Source organism: Pelobates fuscus, chromosome 5 (assembly GCF_036172605.1).
Source record: "Pelobates fuscus isolate aPelFus1 chromosome 5, aPelFus1.pri, whole genome shotgun sequence".
NCBI classification, from domain to species: Eukaryota; Metazoa; Chordata; class Amphibia; order Anura; family Pelobatidae; genus Pelobates; species Pelobates fuscus.
In genome coordinates, this window is record NC_086321.1 from 356,067,451 (window position 1) to 356,083,095 (window position 15,645).

A 15,645-nucleotide genomic window follows, 5' to 3' on the forward strand; every position below is an offset into this window, starting at 1 on the left:
CATAGAAAGCACAGCACAAGCTGTGAAAAGACTAGTAAATTGAACTGGGGAAATACATAAAGATCAAAGTGAATATAGTGTGTGTTCTCAACCTATCCAGTCCCTTTCTTTTCTAACGTTATACAAACATTGTGCTCTTCAATTTTCTTTAAAAAAAACAAACAAAACAGCTTAAGTCTAATTTTTGGATGACTGGTTTTATGCTGAATGGAAATTTATACTCTGGAGCCGTTCACGTGAAACAGGGCAGAATATTACTGTTGCATAATGAAAATCATTCATGTTAAAACCTCTCTGCCGATTCCTCCTCTAATTGGGTTTCTCAGACATTTTCTACATACATGTAAAAGCTTTTGATCCTTGACACTGTAGTTGTGGTGGACCACTATTCCCATGATGCAGAGCAAAAGTAGATGAGCATTATGGGAAACGGACTGCGGCCATAGCAGTGCCAAAATAAAGCCATGACTGGACCAGCTTCTGTTTCACAGCATACGTGATTTGAAGGCCGTTGGCACACAGTGGGGTTATGTATAAAGGTCGGTGTTTCATAGTGATTGGTCTACTATTAAATCTCTTACTGATCCTCTAGCAGGTTCAGGCTTTCTAAAAGCATCCTAGGTATAGAATGGGGTCCTGTCTACAGGTTAAACCCATTACCTCCAACTCAAATGAGTTTGGTATGGGGATAAATAATTCCTGTTCAGCCATTTAAAGCATATAAGGACCGCTTTTTTGGGTGGCGTGGGGGGGGGGGGGGTTCTCTTATTACGCAGTGCATGGTTCATCCTGGATGATCCTTGATGCTGCAGAATGTGGAGAGAGAATTGTTGGATTAGGAACAGAAATATAGTTTCTCCCCAGCCGAGAACTAGGACTCTGGTCCCTCATATTCACGTTCTGTGCTCCCATAACAATACACAGCATTCCACTTCACAGCACTGTACAGGGTGTATAATCAGAGCTCCAAAGATATCAAACTCACAATAGTGTGGTACAATAACTCAGATGTTCTCCCACCCAAATCTTGTATTTCATTTGAATCCCTTCAATCATTGCAAGTGGTAACTTTCCTTGTTCATCAACATTGGGTTCAAGAATTGCCAATATTGGTCAGCAGGGAACCAATCCCTGACTACCCGTGGACAGGTGAGGGAATGACCGTCTGACTAGTGGGAATAATTTTGAGCAGCAGGGCTTACAACCTTAAGCCGAGAAACAGGAGCTAACAGCATGGGCACCCCATTAATACTGGTGGAAGAAAAGGGGGTAGTTCTCTTTAGTAGTCATGGAGATGTCTTGTCTTTTTTTTTTTTTTTTTTTAGGCTGGAGTGGGACTGACTTCATGATTTTGGGCAAAATCTTACACCTGGCATTGCTAGCTGTGGTTAAACTGGCTTCCGCTTCACAATGTGCATGATTTTAAGACTTTTCAATAACCCTAGGTAAATATGGTTTGACTTCTTACAATGTGAGGCATCAGGGCAACCCTTGTTGTATAACCGCAGCTTTGAGGGTGCTTGTAGTCTATAACAAAGTGGGTAAACCATTTCAAATAAAACTGGATTGTTGGTTGGTTTCAATGTACTGGATGGGGGTTCCCTTTCTGCCGTTTTGATAACTACAGATTGACATGTATGCTAGGCGCAAGTATATCGCCCATCATCCTTCCTTCCAGTTGCATATTAAATCTACAAACCATCCTACAGCTTGAATAATCTTGGAATAAAACCAGATGGTCCAGGGATCTTTAGTATAATTTTATTAACTGTAATGGATGAATTAATAGAATACAAACCTTTCATCACAAATCAAGGCTGAAACCTGACACTTGTGGTGAGAAGCATTAGTGTTCCTATTCTACTGTTTTATTGCCCCATAATGCATAGCAATGAGTGCTTTATATTGGCGCTGAAGTGGTTGCAGTCTTTCCATAATGCTCAGCTATGACTGGACTAGCTTGTTTCACACCATGCATGATTTGAAGGAAGTTGTCACAATGGTTTGAAGGGAGCCATTGATGCAGTTCTAGTCGGTGTGCGCAGGCATTACATTCTTCTTGGCCACTATGAAGCTGGAGGGGGAGAGACCCTTTTACTTTTCTTTTCCCCTATAGGATCTTTGGCAAAGCCCTCCGCCTGACGTTAATAAACCAGTCATTCATCTGTAAACCGAGGATAGAGGTCATTAATTATAAATATATAAACTTTCATTCTGTCAATTAAGATACGACAAAGCCCTACACATCCAGTCACTTTCTTATCTAACATTATACAAACCTTATTGTGCTCAAATGTCTTGGTTTTTCTAAGTATTTAACTGCATTGTCTAATTTTTGGATTTTTGGTTTTATGCTGAATGGAAATTAACCTCTTGAGCAGTTCAAGCAGGACAGAATATTGTTACACAATGGGAGAATTACACATGTTAACCCCTCTCTGCCAAGTCCTTATCTAACTGGGTTTCTACATACACGTAGAGCTTTGATTCTTGTCACTGTAGTTATGGACCACTATTCCCAAAATCCTCAGCAAAGGTAGATGAGCATTATGGGAAACGGACTGCAGCCACAGCAGTGCCAAAATAGTGTTATGACTGGACCAGCTTGTTTTTCACAACATGCATGAGTTGAAGACAGTTGGCACACATCAGTTCTGGAAGTTTCGGTGTTCCATGGTGACTGGTCACTGATTTTACTCTTCATATAGAAGGTTCCAGCATCCCAGGTCTAGAATGGGGTCAGGTTACATATACCGGTCTATGGGTTATACCAGTTTCCTCAATCATATCAGCTTTCTCAGACTTGTTTAGGAAGACCCAATTAAGCCATCTATACAGTGTTAGGACTGCTAGTTTTGGCAATTTATTTTCGTTTCTGATCCTTGATGCTGTAGAATGGAGAGAATGGCTCAATAGGGAACAAATATCGTGATTTCTCTCCAGTGGACTACTAGGACCCAGATTCACCTTCTGAGCTCCCATAAATTCCCACTTCACAACCCTGTCCAGTCTGTCAAAGCTCCAAAGAAATACAACTCAGTGTGTTATATTCAGTAACATGTTTCCTTGGGTCTTGCCCCTTTCCTAAAAATCCCTGATGAATTTCATTTCTTATTCGAGGTGTCAGGGCAGTGATTTTGAGTTGGACTAGGTGATATTTAAACTTCTCTTGGTTCTTTTAGGATCTATTCTGCAGGGTTTATTTGTTGTTTTATTAATTCAGTGTAAGATCTTTATTAATAGATCTTTCCCTCAGAGTAAGATTAGTTTTTTTCTTTTTTGTTTTTTTAAAGAATCTTAAAGTGTTTTTAATCGCAGGCATTAGGTTGGGATTGGATCTTCCAAAAATGTAGTACATTGACCGGCTTATGCAGTGTATGAGCTAGATTTTGTATGTTATATTTGGCCTCAGGTTCTGTCCCTGGACTGACATGGCTACTTCTTCCTGTTTCCAGATCAGGGACCACCCCTCATTTTGGCTTTGCCAGTGAGCACATTGGGATGCCCCATTTGGCCTGCTCTGTCTTGATTGAATGCCTTCCAGTTTTTGGGATGTATGGAAATGTCAGGCTATATGTCTGCTTGTAAACAGATTGAGGTGTATGCCAAGAAACACAGATCCAATGGCTGTTCTAGGGAATTACTGCCCTGTAATAGTGCTCTGTGCATCGATATCCAAAAATGGCTGCCCTGTTGCCGATGCATCCCTTTTACATCTGAGTTTTAGCCTGGTGCTACCCCTTCCTGCCTCCATCTAGTCCCAGATTCAGATCTGTCAGGGTTACTGTAGGATTCTTGTGACTTTCTGGTTTCTTCAGTTGTGGTGCAATACCGTCCAGGAATACTTGCTTGTTGTGGCACTTCTACATTCTGCACCCTTTTCACTCAGGCTGGAGTATTTCCCAGCCTCCTGGAGAAAAGCAGGGCTCACAACCTTAAGCCAAGGAAGAGGAGCCATCAACAGTTAACCACACGGGCACCTCATTAATAATGCTGCTGGAAGAAAGGAGCAGTTCTGTTCAGAGTGGATATGGTGGTTTTCTTGCTACACTTTAGGGTGGTGGTACTACTTGCAGTTGAACGGACTTTTGCTTCACAAGCATGATTTTAAGACCTTTTCAATAACAATATGGGCTTCTATAAAGCACTCTAGAAGTGTTTATTCCATGGTGCTTTATCTACTATTAAAGGAAAACTCTTAACCACTACAGCCTGTAAGGAGTCAAATCATCAACTCCCTGCTACTCGTCTCTGCTACGATCTCCTGATAGATGGAAATTCCACACTAGGAACTTCTTAGCTGACTGCAGGACTTGGCTCAGGAGAGCTAATTGAAGCTCTTGCTGAGGAACCTCTGGCTCTTGGAAGATGGAAGTGGTGCGCAGCAGACCCTAGGTAAAATGGTTCAACTCCTTACAATGTGAGGCACAAGAGCTCCCCTTGATGAATAACCGCAGCGGTGAGCTGTAACCGTGCTTGTCTACAACAAAGGTTGTAAACTTGATTTGAAATAAAACTGGATGGTTGGTTTCATGGCCTCCATGCACTGTGTAGGGGCTCCTTCTCTTTTTGATAACCAAGGATTGACATGTATGTTAGGTGTGCGTCTATCCCCCATCCTTGCTTCCTTCCAGTTGCATATTAAATCTACAAACCATCCTATAGCGTGAATAATCTTGGAATTAATGCAGATGGTCCAGGGATCTGGAGTAGAATTCTTATTAAATATCGAGAAAATAACGAAGTAGAATACAAACCTGTTTCACCACAAAACAGGACTGAGCACTTCAACGCACTCACGGTGAGACGCATTAGTGTTCCTATTCTACGGTCTTCATTGTCCCATAATGCATAGCAAAGATGGCTTTATATTAGCACTGAAGTGGTTGCAGTCTTTCCCATAATGCCCAGCTATGACTGGACTAGCTTGTTTCTCAACCTGCATGATTTGAAGGCAGTTGTCACAATGGTGTGAAGGGCGCCAATTGATGCAGTACTAGTTGGTGTGCGCAGGCATTAAATTCTTCTTGGCCCCTATTAAACTGAAGGGGTGGGGAGTTCTCCTTTTTCTCTAGGATTGTTGGCAATGCCCTACGCCTGGCGTTAATGAACCAGTCGTTTATCTGCAAATAGAAGATAAAGAGCTTGTGTGTCTCTAAATGTACAGGCAAAATGTTGCTATGTTAGTATATATACTTCAAAGTTCTACACATCTAGTCACCTTTTCCAAAAGCATTGGTGTTCCTATTTTTAATGTCCCATAATGCATAGCAAAGAGTGCTTAATATTAGCCCTGAAGTGGTTGCAGTCTTTCCATAATACTCCGCTATGACTGGACTAGCTTGTTTCACACCATGCATGATTTCATAGCCGTTGTTACACAATGGTGTGAAGGGCGCCCACTAATGCAGCTCTAGTTGGTGTGCGCAGGCAATACATTCTCGTAGCCTCTTTTGAAGCTGGAGACCTTGTTTTCCCTCTAGGATCTTCGGCAAAGCCCTACCCCTGGCGTTAATAAACCAGTCATTCATCTGCAAATAGAGGATAAAGAGCTCAGTTGTAAATGTATAGACCAAACTTCATTGTCAATTAATATACTCCAAAGCCCTACACACATCCAGTAACTTTATTTTTATGAACCCTATACAAACCTTGTGCTATATAATTTTTTATTTTGCTAAATATTTAACCACACGTTGCATCTTAATATTGGATGAACACTGCTTTATGCTGAATGGAATTATCCTCTGGAGCAGTTCACTTGCAAACCGGGAACAATATTGTTACACAATGGGAGAATCACACATGTTAACCCCTCTCTGCCAAGTCCTTATCTAACTGGCTTTCTCAGACATTTTCTACATACAGGTAGAGCTTTGATTCTTGGCACTGTAGTTATGGGACACTATTCCCATGATCCTCAGCAAAGGTAGATGAGCATTATTAGAAAAGACTGCCGCTATGGGAGTGCCAAAATAAAGCCATGACTGGACCAGCTTATGTTTCACAGCATACGTGAGTAGAAGGCAGTTAGCACACAGTGGGGTTATGTAGAAAGATCATTTCTGGAAGTATTGGTGTTCCATAGTGATTGGTCTACTATTAAATCTCTCACTGATTTTACTCCTCATATAGAAGGTTCAGGTTGTCTCAGGGCATCCCAGGTATAGAATGGGGACCGATTACGTGCCTTCTTACGTGTAATACCTGTTTTCTATCATCTTTGCTTTCTCAACATCCTTTGGGTATGTGTCTTCGCAGTTATCCTCTAACCATTTATACATTATTGAAACTGCTATGTTTGGTAAATGTTTGCAGTTCTCCGCAGTGCCTGGTTCGTTCCTGGTGTTGCTTGTTCCTGCAGAATGGGGAGAGAGAATGGTTAGATTGGGAACAGAAATAGTGATTACTCCCCAGTGGCCGGCTTCACATTCTGTGCTCCCATGAATAAAAACTCACAGCATTGTACAGTGTGTATATAATGTCGGAGCTCCAAAGATCTACAACTCACAATAGTGTGGTACATTTTGTCAGATGTTCTCCCAACAATACTGTTGTGGATGAAATCATGCATTTCCTTTGTAAATTCCTTCAATCATTACAGGTGGTATCTTGCCTTATTCAGCAACATTGAGTTCCATGACTTTTCAGTATTGGACAGCAGCAAACCAAACCCTGAATACGTGTGGTCAGGTGAGGGAATGTGACAGTGGGAATACTTAATGAATTAATTCCCTTGATTTGCCCCACATACCCAGTGTGTATTGCCACTGGCTACATCATTGTGAAGAGGGGGCCTAGCACACCTGATCACCACTGTCAGGCAGCTCCCCTCAGTGTTTGGTTTTTGTTTCTCAATGTATCTTCAATTTGCACATATGTTGTAAAAAGCAGTGGACAGTCTAGAACTTATAACCTACTTTACCAGGAAACCAAATAAGTGGTCGTATAGTCCATATGACTGGGATGTGACTTGGTGACAAGGCTGGTATATTTACTGTAACCCATAGCAACCAGTATATTGGCTAGTAACTTTACTAACCAGTAACGGGTTATTAGAAGAAATATAAATCAAAACTATATTTGTAAAAGCCAAGGTACCAAAGAAATCGTGTTCAGGGTTTCTGGGTTATCTGATGGCAGCCAGTAGAGAACAAAGTGCTATAAAAATGCTCATTCAATTTAGTGTTCCAATGACTTTAATTTGCAAAGCTTCTTATCCACTTGAAGTGACTACCCACTTTGCAGTACTGCCACTCAAGACAGGAAAAATTCATGTACTGTGAGTACATATAAATGTGTGGTATTAAAAATGGACATAATTGTGAATTGCTTGTATAAAATTGTCATACAGATGGCCACGCATTGGATTGGCTGAGAGATAATTGGAGTAATTTTCTTGTTTCCCTTTTGTATAGAGCCAGACTAACCTGACTCAAGGCGTTCCCGGTTTTGTTTCTTTTAATAAAAAATTGTGCAATTTTTTCTCCTTCTGGTATGGATTAGCATATTGGATATCTGTAAACTGAGAATGGACACACAAGTCAGTAGGAATATAACTTTTAGTTTCTTCCTAAAGACTCATTGAAAGTCACTTGTCCATGAAATCACTTAAAGCCCAATCACATTCTCTTCCAAGACTAGCAGTGAACGGACTTGTTTAACCTTAACCTTTAGCGTTCTCTTTATATAAAAACACAGCATATTCCCATTGGTAGCTTTATAAGAGCCGTACAGACCAGTGCTCACCTAAACCACAGATCACAAAGGCACACTGAGATTTGGTTGTGGGCCTGCTGCCAAAAATTCCTCGCCACTACCTCCGACCAAATCAAGGATACGCTGGGGAACAAGATTAAGATCTGGGACAAGTCCCTTCTGACCATATCCACCAGGCCACCATGGTCCCCAGATCGTTACCCCCCAGATGGATAATCAAAACCGACGGAGCCCCAAGCAAGCGGGAAAGCCGGACCCACCTCATGCCTCTGACCCCAAACCACCGTACCATCGCAGTTAGTGGCGTGAGACCGAGTCGCTCCCCCCCCCCCTGGCCGGACTGCCGCTCTCCGTTGCGCCCAGTGGATATAGGAGTGGCCAATCAACGAGACCTTGTAGGGGACCAGACCTAGGGAGGAAAACAAAACAGTCTAGCTCAGAAGGCCGGCAGGACGCACATAAGAGACAAACCTCCTGGATTCCCACCTCCCTATTCGCTGTACCTCCTGATCCGGCATACCCGTCGGAAGGAGTGCCCTCCAAACTCCGCACCATCCACGCCCAACGCAGCCAACCCCAGCCAAAACACCCTGACAAACTGAAAATGGGAGAGGAAGCTCCCATCCTCATGCACTAGCAGGGGGCCAGCCAGTGTAGGGCGAACTTCGCAAAAACACCGGAAGGACAGAACCGGGCAGGTGGCCAACCCTGGGGCAGCTGCCAGCCGAACCCATTTACCTTTACTAAACACATCCGTCTTGGAGCGGTGAATCTTAAAGGAGACCCAGCCCGGCCCGTCCCTGACATCCGAGAAGAGGATTCCCCCAATGGTTGCCCTGCTTGGAACCCGACCCCTATGCAGCCCCTTAACCGCCTGCCTCACCACAAACTCCTTGGTCACGTCCCCCCACCCGTGCAGCTTAAAGAAAAAAACTCAGCCCAGCCAGGCGCGAGGACACCGCCGAAGGCGACATGCCCACTGACACCCAAGTGTTCAATAGCCGCAACAAACCCTGCAATCGAGCGGGCGTATCCTGGAAAACCCACAGACCGGTCTCCCACTCGAGCCATTCCGCCCACACCTTCGAGTATCTGGCCCAAGTGGAACTCGATACAGACCCTCGAACCAGGTCCATCAGCCTGTCGAGCCCAGGGACCATAGTTCCACCGGACACCGGCACCCATCCTCATCCGCGTGGGGCGCAGCTGCCCGGAACTCCGACCACTGCGAACGAGAGAGCATCCGCAATTACATTGTGAACCCCCGGAACATGCAGCGCCCTACAAGACACGTTAAGGCACAGGCATTTATGGGTTTGCCATTCTAACTGTAATAAACAGCAACTTGTACACTGCTAGTTGTGATAACATGCTAACCATCCTGTATTAGACCTATGAAACCGTTCATACACTACTGTCATTCCAATTATTAACTTGCTATAGCTATTTGGACTAGAAGTTTGTGAAGGAATTTGTTGGTGGGTTTTGGTTTTTATGGTATCTAGTTTAGAAAAGTTCCCTGATGACCTCTACTAAATTGTCAACCTGTAGCACTGAGATCTGTGTGTACAAAGTCAAAAGATTAGCCAGTCTGCCATTCACATTTCTAAAAGTACATTTAAATTTGATAGCCGGCATCTTCGTCATAAAAGTAGACTTGCAACAGACTGAAACACTGAGCTTAAAGAATACTGCAACATTACAAATACAAATCTGTATTCCTAGCGCTATGATGTCCGTGTCCCTAGTGGATATTGGGTCCCCCTGGTTCGGCATATAAACAAACAAAAAAAAAACCTTCTACTCCGATCTTTCTAGTGCTGAGGCTGCCTCATTGCATCTTGGCTCTCCTCACCTAGTGAAGGTTTTGATTGGTGGCATTGAAGTCAATCTGCATTTCTTATATACATGTCACTGTTTAGTAACCATGCCCCTGCTGTTTGTAGTATTTATACATGAAAACCAATATATAAAAAAAATAAAAAAATATTAAAGGTTAATACTTGGGAGCTGTTAACCTGCTGAGCTTCTATTTCTGAAGTAATGTCCCATGGATTCCTTCAGAGAGATTTTCTACTATTAAGCTGTTCATACAGGAAGTATCTGAAGCAGATTGAGTAAAGAAGCTTCACGTCATCCGTTTTGGCAAAACAAAGTAAATGTTACCGAGTAAACTAACAGAAGCCAAACACAGAGAAATGGATGCAGGTCTTCAGGAAGTAAGAGGTCTTTATTAACATACCGATCGGGCCTCGGATGAACTCCTGTTCCAAAAACATCTGATCAACACATGGTGTACATTCCTTATATAGCACTATAACTCCTCCCATTAATAGCTACACCCACATACCTTTAACCAATCAATGAGCAGAATATAGACTTGTACATCTGGTCAGACCACATGGCTCATCCAAGACAAAGTGATACCGGAGAAACTGACGGAAGCCAAGCACAGAGAGATGGACACAGGTTTCTTCAGGAAGGAAGAGATTCTTTATTCGGTTCACCGATCGGGACTCAGAGGGACTAATGTCACCAAAATACAACAAGTTCTGAGCCCCGGACAATAGTGCCGGCTCCTTATATAGGCACATAACTCCTCCCATAATAAGCTCCACCCGCACATTCTCTTAACCAATCAAAACGAACAAGAACTAACTTCCTGCTTGACCGCATGGCTTGTCCAGCACAATGGAGGAGGGGAATACTACATCCGGTATTCTCGCACATGCTCCGTACACTACTGATCGTATCTTTGCCACATGCAACCAAACGACCGATACGTCAGTATATGCACGTACACATGCCACGTGGTAATCTCGGCCTACTAAATTTATTTTTACCGAGATTCCACCACATTCCCCCCTTTGATGCCTCTGATATTTCACAATTACTGAGGCATCACTTAACCTTGGTTTGCATATACCTCAGGTTGCTATGAAGCAGACCAGACTTTTCGATGATGTGAATCCCTCAACACTCCTCTTCCTGCATTGGTTCTCCCTGATTTAGAGCCTCATATTTATATATGGCCATTATCTGTGCAGCAGCCTTTCTCTCTGCTATATTCTCTATAACGCTCTGCACAGACCTAACTACTAAGGGTATAAGACATGGCAGGAGTAGACACAACATTAAAATCAGCATGACTCCGCCTACCAATGCCTTAAGCCCTCCAAACTGCTCATACCAGTTACCAAACCAACTACTTGGATTATACCCTTTCCATACCTGAGTAGGCACATGCGCTAGTTTAACCATATGGCTAGTAAGCTCAGCTATTGCTTGCCCTTCGTCATCTATTTGAAGACGGCAATTGCTCAGGTTAAACTTCCCACATACACCTCCCTCTACTGCCAATAGGTAATCCAAGGCTAATCTATTTTGGTAAACTGCTGTCCTCATCCTGGTGTTATGCTTTGCTAGAAGATTGAGCGCTTGTGAGGTCTCATTAGTAATTATCTCAACCACCGCCTGTAACCTTATAATGCGGTTGAGCATATAAATTGGGGTTCTATATCCGAAAGTACCATCCTCTGCCCAAGTGGCTGGCCCATAATAGTCTATAATACGCTGGGGAGGCCATTCATCATCTTCCCAGGCGCCTATCTCTATGGGTCCTCTTTTCTTCCTATGATTCACATCATACACTTTAACTCCCAAAGTCTCACCTGTTTCAATGGGCAACAAGAAGGATGGTTTGAGCATACCTAACACACATGCCCCTTCCCAGTCCTGTGGCAACTCCGAATATGCCTTCTTACCACAGATCCAGTACAAATTTGCTGGGGCTTTCCAACTAGATGTGATGGATAAGTCAAACCATACGTCCTTTAAATTGGTATAACTTGCAAACGGGTTAGGTGGTTCTGAGACATTTGAAGCCGACCACCAAGTTGTATTCTTTGTATCATCATAAGCTTTTTGCCCTAGACAAGTTAACTCTCCTACAGAAGTATTAAACATTATTCCTTTCCTTGCTATGCAAACATAACCTATGATGGAGGTTTTTAATCTCCACTCAGATTTACCTCTAACACTCATCTGATAATCGGCTTGTGAAGATATTATTTGTTCAACTGCCTCAGAACCGGACATTACCTCCTTTGCTTCCCAAGGCCATTGGTCTCCCATGTTAGTACCTCCACACACAGCAGTTGGTTACATTAAGACTACCAGCAATACTTTCAGCTAAATCTATAAACAGGTTTTTAGCGTTATGGGGGATCTTATTATCTACACTCATCTCTTCATAAAAAGAATGGAATACCTGATGAGTTTGGGATGCTACAGTATCGGTCTCTATCCCTATAAACAATATTGTCCCAGGATCTAAACCCGTCCCATATATCTGAAACCCAAATAAGTTACCGAACCTATCTAAAAATTGTTCAGGATTATTTATAAGTATATGGACTGGGTTACATTCCATAGACTTACAATATGGTTTGGTAGGCAACTTAGTTACAATCATATCCTTGTCTGCTGTCTGTCCCCAAGTTGCCCACCCCACACAAGACCAATATGGGCAATAATTATATTCCTTATCTGGGCATCTTGGACTTACGTACTTGTTTTTATTACTGGGACAAATATATTTATCGTTAGACCCATACGTTCTCTCCCATTTAAGATCCCCACATACATTCCACGGCTTTCTACCACTTGATATCGCCTTACATGCATCAAATAGCAGAACACCCGAAGAATGTACGGTTTCTAACAGTTTTATTTATTAGGGTCCCCTGTGGATCTCCATTCCTGAGGGTCAACCAAATTGTACGGGGTTGATACTCTGGATTGAAGCACTTAGGTTCTCCTACTCCTAAATGGCATACACTATATTCTATACCTAGGTATCTAAACCTAGACACATATCCTTTACACTCATATTGTGAATGCCAAATTAGGGTCTGGGAAATATGATTACCTGTTATAGTAGTCTTAATGCAAACCTCACAGCTAGGAGTGTCGGTACCTCTACCTTCCTGAATATAAAATGACATATAAATAAACATTATTAATAACACTTCTTTCGTCGGCTGCATCCTCAGTCTTCGTCCGTGCGATGGCACCTCAGCTTCCAGGATGTAAGGGCTGCAGGGAATGGAGTTCTGCTCGTCTTCACAGGGGTCCCTTCAAGACTTCCTGGCTTTTAATACGTTGGTGAGTGGTCAAGCGTTATTATGGCCGTCAAAACACTCACTTACCAATCTCTGTAAAAACAATAATTGTAATCCAAAATGTTTCCTCGTCACTCCGACTGAGTCGTGCGCTTTAACCGTATCTTACAGGGATTCTCTGGATCTGGTGTAGCTTGCCAAGAATCTACTGCTGCTGGTTTAACCCTGGAGTGATGAATCCATGGAGTCACTTCGGCCACCTTTATTGCTGTAAGGGTAGACAAAAGAACAACATAAGGACCCCTCCACTTAGGCCCTAACGGTATATTATTCCACACTTGATCTCCTGGATGGTAACTATGAACAGGGGGATAAATATTCACAGGTAATCTATCTTGTACCCATTTCTGTACCTCCTCCATAGTTTTACCCAACTCTACAACCTGCTGCCGGGTAATTCCTTCTCCCAACTGACTCAAATCCCCCCTTAAGTTACCAAGTACGGGAGGTGGACGCCCATACATGATTTCAAAAGGTGAGAGACCCATCCTTCTGGAAGGTGTACTGCGAATACGTAACAGAGCTATAGGCAAAAGAACATTCCACTTAAGTTGGGTTTCCTGACACATCTTTGCCAACTGATTCTTAATAGTTCTATTCATTCTTTCTACTTTACCAGAACTCTGAGGTCTATATGCCGTATGAAGTCTCCACTTAATACCAAGCATATGAGTCAGTTGTTGTAGGCACTGGTGAACAAAGGCTGGACCATTATCCGATCCTATAGAGCATGGTAGTCCATATCGGGGTATTTCTCGTAGCAGGAATCGCACAACTTCTCCTGCTTTCTCTGTACGAGTAGGACATGCTTCTACCCAGCCTGAATAGGTGCACACAACCACTAGTAGGTAGCGATGTCCACCGGATTTAGGCATAACTGTATAGTCAATTTGTAGATCGGACATAGGGAGTCCCCCCATATACTGAACTCCTGGTGGCTTTACTGGTCCTTGCCTTGCATTATTTTTAGCACACGTTACACATCTTCGTACAATGGCTTGAGTTAAGTTGGACAATCTTGGTATGTAGAAATGTTTTCTGAGAGATTCTTCCATACTATCTCTTCCAGAATGTGTCCCGTTGTGATAGTTCTGGACAATTTCTACCGCTAGTGATGCTGGAATAACTATTCTCCCATCTTCTAACTGATACCATTTGTTCTCCAGGTACTTTCCAGGTTCAGTCTTTAACCACTCTTCTTCTTGAGCTGTATAAACTGGAGTCCATTGAGACAGTGGAGTCGGTATAAGAGCAGCTATATGTTCCACATATTCCTGTCTTCCTGATTCAGCGGCACGCTTAGCTGCATTATCTGCCATCCGATTTCCTTTGGTTACATCACCATCTCCTCTCAGATGCGCTCGACAATGTATAATCCCAACTTCTTTCGGTTCCCATACTGCTTCCAATAGTTGTAGTATTTCAGCTGCGTACTTGATTTCTTTACCCTCTGAATTCAATAGTCCTCTTTCTTTATACAAAGCTCCGTGGGCATGAGTGGTTAAAAACGCATACTTGGAGTCCGTGTAGATGTTCACTCTTAAACCTTCAGCCAATTGTAACGCTCGTGTTAGTGCGATCAGTTCTGCCTTCTGTGCTGATGTTCCTTTTGACAGTGGCCGAGCTTCTATCACCTTGTCTATCGTTGTTACTGCATATCCTGCATAGCGAATCCCTTCTTTCACATAACTTCTGCCATCTGTATAATATTGGACATCAGGGTTCTGGATGGGAAAATCACGAAGATCTGGTCTACTTGAAAATACATCATCCATCACCTCCAAACAATCGTGTTGACTTTCAGTAGGTTGCGGCAAAAGGGTAGCCTCTAAATGCACTCTTGGGTTTTCACACAACATTGCTTGATACTTGGTCATGCGGCTGTTACTGAACCAATGATTGCCTTTGTAATCTAGCAACGTCTGTACTGCGTGCGGGACTCGCACATAAAGTTCTTGACCCAGAGTGAGTTTATTGGCTTCAGCTACCAGCAGGGCGGCTGCAGCTACGGCTCTTAGACAAGGTGGAAGACCACTGGCCACTGCATCCAGTTGCTTAGACATATAGGCAACAGGTCTTTGCCATGATCCCAAGTACTGTGTTAATACTCCCACAGCCATTCTTCTTTGCTCGTGTACATACAGGTAGAATGGTCGTGTGTGATCAGGTAGACCTAATGCTGGGGCACTCATCAAAGCCTTCTTCACATCTTCAAATGCCTTTTGCTGTTCTGGGGTCCATAGGAAGGGATCGTGTTCTGTACCCTTGATAGCTGCATACAGAGGTTTCGCCAATATCGCATAACTGGGAATCCATATCCTACAGAAGCCTGCTGCCCCCAAGAACTCTCACACTTGTCTTCTATTCTTGGGTATTGGTATTTGGCATACAGCTTCTTTTCTCTCTGGCCCCATTATTCTTTGACCTTCAGAGATATGGAATCCCAGATACTTGACAGTTGGCTGACACAACTGAGCCTTCTTCCTAGACACCTTGTATCCTGCCTTCCAGAGAATGTGTAGTAGATCATGTGTTGCTTGCTGACATATTTCTCTTGTAACTGCAGCTATCAACAAATAATCTACATATTGTAATAGTACACACTCTCCTGGGATGGACTTGAAATCCAGTAAGTCTTGACTTAAAGCTGAACCAAATAGGGTAGGTGAATTCTTAAACCCTTGGGGCAGTCTTGTCCAAGTCATCTGGCGTTTCGAGCCCGTTACAGCATTTTCCCATTGGA